General features: G+C 38.5%; 1 non-coding gene across 1 annotated transcript; it reads right to left on the reverse strand.

The window, feature by feature from the left end:
- Positions 1-5,337: 5,337 nt before the first annotated feature.
- LOC123928529 lies at positions 5,338-5,443 on the reverse strand. Its single transcript, XR_006815743.1, has one exon. It is a non-coding gene; the product is annotated as a U6 spliceosomal RNA (small nuclear RNA).
- Positions 5,444-7,693: the final 2,250 nt, after the last annotated feature.

The following is a 7,693-nucleotide window of genomic DNA, read 5'->3' on the forward strand; positions in this document are numbered from 1 at the left end:
TAAAGCATTTAATCCTCACGATGACCTATGTGGTGGGCACATTTATCATCATCACCATGATCAGCATCATCAACCTGGTTTTACAAATGAGGTTGGAGGAAAAAAGCATTTAATTTGTCCAAGACCACATAGTGAGTAAGTGCACAACCAGCAGAAGGGAAGGAAGGAAAGAAGGAAGGAAGGAAGCAAGGAAGGGAGGAAGGAAGGAAAGGAGGAAGGAAGGAAGGAAAGGAGGAAAGAAGGAAGGGAAGGAGGGGAAAAAATGGGCCCTAAATAAAAATGTTTAACCATATACTTCTTCACATTTTTCTTCTGGAAGATGTGGGCATCGACAGCCTCACTCTGCGGTTCGTGCTCTTAAATACCTTATTGCCTTCTGATATGACATGTGTGAGGATGGAAATATTGTCAGAACAATGCCAATAGCAACACCAAATCTCTAACATAGTCCTGATGAGACAGTGGGTGACTGTGTAAAATTATGGTTCACCGTATGAAATTTCTCTGCCAGAGATTGACACCTGTTGTTGAACTTGTCTGTTTCTTTGCTTGTCTAGTTTTGCTATAGTGCTTAGTCCATACAGGGTGCCGACCACACTTAGTATTTACTGACTTGGGAAACAAGACAGTGGGCAATGCTAATAGAATCCAAGTTTAGAAACATAGCCAATGTCAGTATCTTCAACATATTGTCTTATTCCAGTGGATAATTTGAGGAATCAAATTTTCTAATTTATATATAAATATATATATTATTATATACATATAATATTAGACATGTATATTCATACATGTATATTCTAATATGTATTTTATATGTGTGTATGTATATTATATAAATAAAAACTCTTTGCCCAGTAGACGCTGTGTGTTTGCATACATGATGTTGTTCATTCCTCATTTACTAGTGGACAGAGTCAATAAGCAATACATAAAGATTCCCAGTGCATGCTGACATCAGCCTCCCTGGGTCCCCAATCACCTACGAGTGAGGTGGAGATATGGCACCTACCAGTTGTTTAGTACTCTGTGCCTTTACTAACTCCGTCAGCTCAACCACGGTACCTAGTCACAGAGAGACAGGTTTTCTCACGTGGTTTGTAAATGGTAAAAGCTAGTCTATCATATTTTTATGAGAATTGCGTAAGATAAAATGGAATAACATCCAGCACGTAGAAACCACTTAACGAGTTTCAGTCCTCTTCCTTATAAATAAGATATTTGAAATTTCTGAGCTTCTTACTTTGTCCCAAGTGTCTCCCTCCATCTTGCTTTCCAGCTCTTCTACCCAGAAAAATATAAATAGGAGGATGCTCTTTACGGCCTCTGAAAACCTTCATCTCAAGTCTTTGCTCCAATGTGAATTCAAAGGCACAAAGATCGGATTTCAGTCAGCGGGCCCTGATTCTTTGGTGGGCTATAATATTCACTTCCTGGGCTACAACCAGCATTTTTAAAAAATAAAGTAGAATACAAAAAAAAAACAACCAGATTTTGAACTATCAGTTTATTACACACTAATAAGGAAGGGATAGAAAGTTTCATTTTGTACAACTCTCATTTCCGTTGTTTTTCATCTGTGCACAGCACTTTTCAATGTAATTATTATTTCAACTCATTGATGGTTTCTTGGAGGTAAGTCACAATCAAGGGACTCTTAAGGAACTTCTTTTGTAGTGGATGCTAATTGATCTTATATTAACTTGGTTCAGAAGTTGCCTAAATCTTTTTAGCAGTATTAACGGAGTTTCAAATCCAAAATTAATTTATCAAAGAATTGGAATCCAAAGGCGCAGGAGGATTGATGTCTGGCTTCCCCTTTACTGATTGCTGGCACAGTTCTTGTCAATAGTTCCTGTCTCTTCACCCTCAGCATTTGTCAGTAAACTTGAGATGGCTTTGTACTTTAATGGACTTGATAAAGGCACTATGAGAACCCAACGCAAATGTCTTTGTAAGTGGCGCTTTAAGACCCACAACTGTTAAGTTTCACAAGGAAAGGTCCACGTTTTTCTTAGTCATCCCACATTCCCACCCCCATATTCGTTCTGCCTTCCCAAAGCCCAGCACAGTGCCTGGTACAATATGAGATGACATTAATACATGTTGAATGAATTAAGAGTTAAGTCCAGGTCCAGATGGCAAAGCAAACTGATGATGGCCCCTAATAGTCTGATCCATTTAGCCACCTAAGTGTGTGTCTTATTCACTTTAAGACTGAGGAACTCAGCCACAATTTTCTCTGCCAGAAATAGCCCTAACAGTATAAGAAGAAGTGAAGGGACACCACAAGAAAGTACTCGGTCAAATCTCTGGTGTGGGACATTTCTATAGAACCAAAATCTGAGTATCCCCGACAAGTCTATGCCATAAAATTTGAGAAAAGAAGAAGGAGAGGAAGAAAATGAGTTGTAGAATAAAAGAGATTTAAGGATAAAACAACTGGTGCAAAGACTGGACCTTGCTTGTATTCTGAACAAAAACACAGATGGAGGGAATCTGGGAAAAATTAATACGGACTGGCTATTAGATGATTTTAAGGAATTCTCATTAGTTTTGTTAGGTGTGATATTGACACAGTGATTATGGTAAAAGAGGAAACCCCTATCAATCAACAGTACATACAGAACTGTGTACAGGGAAAAAGACTTAACATCTGTACTTGTTTTTAAATCTCCAAGTAAAGAGGATTCGTATATGTGTGAGGAGGATTAGATAAAACAGAATGGGTCAGATGTTGATTACCATGACAGTTAAGGATGGATCCACGGATCTCTACTTTCACATTCATTTTAAAATTTCCGTAAGTACAAGTTAAAGGCAGTTAGCCCCAGCAGAACAGAAAGACAACATAAAAGTTCAAGAGTACGATTTCATGCTCCCTCGTAGAGCCACGTACCAGGGGGACCCATGTCGGCATTTACTGGGTTTTGTGCGCTGCCTTTGAACAGTTTCCAAATGTGATAATCTGGTGCTCATTATTTTTTTTTTAAACAGAAGATCATATGCACTGTTAGAAGCATCAAAACTTCATTCTATTCATCTTGAGCAAAATATTCCTCCCAGTACAGCTTTTTCCTTGAAAGAGGAGGAGGGCAGACAGAGGCTGGGGTGAGAGGTCGGTGAGGAGAAACAACCAGTGAGTTTTCCACTTTCGGGAGAATGGCAAGATCCTTGGGGAGACAGTAAATTGAAATTAAGGCTGTTTCAGGCAGCCTACAGGATGTGCCTGCAAATGTAGACATATCTAAATGGTGAAAAAGTCTGTTTGTGCCCATTCATATGAAGTGAATGCCTTGTAATGTGCTCCAGCCCCTGGGACTGGTGGCTGGATTCAGGAACGGAGGCCGGAAGAATGGGATGGATTTGACATAAGTACTTTTAAGTGCTCTGAAGGCTGGGCTCCTCCCTGCGGTTTAATAGCAAGGTCCACTGGGAGCTACAAGGAAGGAGCCCAGTGAATCCCTACAGCTTTTCGTTTCAAGGATAACAAATCTTAAAACAGGTGTGAGCGCAGAAAGCTCCTTTTCCTTCTTGTTTTTGGTCTGTTGTGGCCAGCCAGCTCTCCGCGTATTATTATCATTCCACAGAACGAAGTTAAGGGAAGGGAGGAGAGGTAAGAGAAGCTGAATAAACAAATCGCTTCGAGTGACGAATATTCATTAAGTCCGCTGGTCATGCGCTATGAAATTTATTAAACTGTGGTTTCCAAGAGAATGTATTCGCAGAGCTAATGAACACAAATAAAAAAGAGGCCTCCAGGAAATGGTTTCCTGGGCCTGGATGAGGCTGCTGAGTAATGTGACAAGAGATTATAACGTTAAAAGCTTCTCTTATGGTCTAGAAGGCTGATTATTGGAAGGGGTTGCCCTCGGTGGGGGAGGGAAGATAGGAGGGAGACTGAAAGTCGGCCTTGCCTGAGAAAGGGGCCTAATACTTTTCATTTATATTCATTAAGGAAGAGGCTTTGTGCTGAAGGCCTCCGAACCTCCGTGCTGCCATCTGGTGGAGAAGGTTCCTGAGAGGCCACGAACACAGAGGACCGCCGCCATCTTCAAGATGTCAGGAATTTGTAGGGGGGCTTTACCGTTTCCTGAGTAATGGCAGTGGAAACCCTTTGTAACTATGGTGTCAGGAGCGAGGATGAACATAAAGTAACCACAATATGTAATCGGATTTAAATACTGCATGAGGAGAGCTCAGTTCCCCGTTCTGCTCTTCTAATCCATCAGGACCTTAGCAATCAGTACTGCCTGGTCCTACCGGCAGTACTAGACTACGCTGTGACCCATCCTAAGGACATCTGCTTCATAACCTAGTCTAGTTTCTCCCCACAGAAACCTTGGGGTCATCCTTAACTCTCCTCTTTCTCCCACACCTATCATTCAATCCAACAGCAAATACTGTGGCCTCTCTGGTCACCATATCCTAGGACCCACTTACTTCTTCTCATGTACACTTCTCATGTCACCCTGATTTGAGCCTTTGGTGTCCCTCTCCCAGGTGACTGTGAATAACCTCCAACTGAGCTCCTTGCTTCCAGCTTTGCAGTCCACGGCCCGTTCTCCACCAGCTGCCAGATGACCCATTAGAACATGTTAGATCATTTCACTTCTCTGCTCAAAACAGAGTAGGCCCTTAAGCTCACTCAGAGTAAAAATTTAAAGTCAGACAATATGTTTCAGGCTTTTAATGGCTCTGACCCAGCTCCCTCTAACTTCATCTCTCATGCTCTGCACTCAGTCAGGTCCAACCACACTGGCCTTCTTGCCAGTCCTCAAAGAGGCCACACACCCCTGACTCAGCTCCCTCCACCAGGAAAGCTCTTTGCCCAGACATTGGTATGGCTCTCCCTTTCCCATTCTGCTGGGTCTCCTGCCAAAGGTTACCTTACCAAGGAGGCCTTCCGCTACTGTCCTACATAAAAGAATACGTCTTCTTCCTCCTTCAGCATTTTTATTTCTTTTTCTTATTCTATCAGCAGCATCTATCACCTCCTGAAATGTTCTATATTTATGTGTTTATGTCGTTATTTTCATCTTCCCCAAATCCCTTACAATAGAATGTTATTCCATGGAATGTTCCCTGGGGAGGAGAGATATAATATTTTTAACATAGTGTTCAAGTTTTTTCTGAAACTTCAGAAGCTGGCAATTCTAAAGTGCTCCAAATCCTTACAGACTCCTGGGAACTATAAGCCCCATGGAGGCAGGTGTTTCATCTTACTTAGTCTCCCTCAATTGCCAGTGTCTAGTGCTGTGTCCGGTTAATGGTGCACATACAATAAGACTTTGTGGAGGTTTTTGGTAGCACTAGGGTTTATTAAGCTGTGCCTCAGAAAGTATGAATCACTTCACAAATTTGCATGTCATCCTTGTGCATGAGCCATACCAACCTTCTCTGTATCCTTCCAATTTTAGTACATGTGCTGCTGAAGTGATACCAAGATTTTTAGGTACCAAACTCACTTATTATAATTGTCCAATGCAATGATTTTTAACCAGATGAATTGTACCACCAATACCATAACCCAGTTATGCCAAAAAGTACACACATGCCCATTTGTAGCTTAATCTCACAACACCCTCAGCCCAAGGCAACCAATGATCTGCTTCTGGTCTCTATTAAATTTGCCTTTTCTGGAGATTTCCCAGACACAGCATCATACAAAATGTAGTTATTTACATGTGGCCTCTTTAAGTCAGTATAATGTTTTTGAGGTCTATCCACATTGTAGCATGAATCAGTATGGTTTTCATTTCCTTTTTATGCAAAATAGTACTCGTTTCTATGCATATACCATTTTTAGTCCATTTATCACTTGATGGAAGTTTGAATTGTTTCTGTTTCTTGCTATGAACATTCACATACTCATCTTTGTATGAACATGATTTCCTGCCCCCATTAGGTAGAATCCTAGCAGTGAAATTGCTGAGTTATATAAGGTTATGTTTAACTTTCTAAGAAACTGCCAGATTGTCTTCCAAAGTGACTGTACCATTTTGTATTCCCATCAGCAATGCAGGACCAATTGTCAGTATTGCCTGTTTTTTAGTTTATAGCCATTGTAGTAGGTATGCAGAAGTATATTTTTGTGGTTTTAACTTGCATTTTTCTTACAGCTACTGGTGCTGAACATTTATTTCACAATAATTATTACCAGTTTTAATATCTTCATTGTCAATATCTTCAAATGTCCATTTGAATTTCATGAATTTCATGAATTTCACTCATTTTTATATCATATTGTTTATCTTCTTGATATTGAATTATATGAGTTCTTTACATACTTTAGATTCTGGTACTTCACTGAAATTATGACTTGCAAATATCTTCTTCCTGTGTGTGGCTTGTCTTTCCGTTAGCTTAAAAGTGTCTTTTGTAACACAAACATATTAAATTGTGATAATGCTCAATTTATCAGTTTTTTATGGATCGTGCTTTTGGGAGTCATATTTAAGAACTCCTTACTTATTCATGATCACAAGGATGTTCTCCAATATTTTCTTGAAGAAATTGTGTAATTTTAGCCTTATACTTTGGTCTATAATCCACTTTGAGTCAATTTTTTGCATTGTGTGAGGTGAGCCTCTAAATCCATTTTTTTGTTACAGGAATCCAATTGTCCCAGGACTATTGTTGAAAAGTCACTTCTCTCCCCATTGATCGTCTTGGCATCTTTGTTGAAAATCAATTATCCTTTAAAGAAATGGGTTACTTCTGGACCCTCAGTTCTGTTTCATGGGTCTATTAAGTGTATCCTTCCATAATACCCACTGTCTTTGTTACTATGATGTTACAGTAAGTTTTGAAATCAGGTAGAGTAATGCCTCTAATTTTGTTCTTCTTTTCAAACCTGATTTTAGCTATCTAGATCCTTTGTATTTACATACAAACTTTAGAAAAATTTTTGGAATTTTTTACAAAAATGTCTGCTAGTATTTTGGCAGAGATTGCATTGATTTCATATAACAATTTAGGTGAATTGTCATTTAACCTTAGTGGATTTTTTATGCTATTAAGTATCAAATTACTTTGTTTATTTTATTTTAAACTGTTTATTGCTAACTTATAGGAAGACTTTTTGGTATACATATAACTCGTAGATTAATTCTATTATTTTTGTGGATTCCTTGGCATCTTCTACAGTCATATCAAAACATCTGCTTGAAAAGATACACATTTTGCAAATACATAGAACAGAGTATTTTGGGAAGAGTGTTCTTAAAACAGAAGTTGAGTTGGTTGAAAGTATAGCACAAGTCTTCCATGTCTTATTTTTTATTATTTTATATACATTTTATTATTTTTATTTTCTTATTATTTTAAGATGATTTATTCTGGAAATGTTCTTTCAGTTTTTAAGAGAACAGTACTGAGTAGGTACTCTCCAACTATCTAAATTGTCAATTATTTCAATTCTAGTTGGCTTTGCCTCATTTATTTTGAGGCTTTGTTGTTAGGTGTCCATATAATTGTTACATATTCTTGATGTATTGGCATTTTTACTCTTATAAAATGTCCCTCTTTGTCTCTCTTTGTAATAATTCTTATATTAGACTCAATTTTGTCTGATGTTAAAATGATCATTTCAGATCTTTCATTTTTACGCTTTACCTGATATATTATTCCCATCCTTTATTTTCAACCTACTTCTGTCTTTGAATCTAAAATGTATTTTTGTAGTCAGAAA

This window comes from Meles meles, chromosome 17 (genome assembly GCF_922984935.1).
Source record: "Meles meles chromosome 17, mMelMel3.1 paternal haplotype, whole genome shotgun sequence".
Lineage (NCBI taxonomy): Eukaryota > Metazoa > Chordata > Mammalia > Carnivora > Mustelidae > Meles > Meles meles.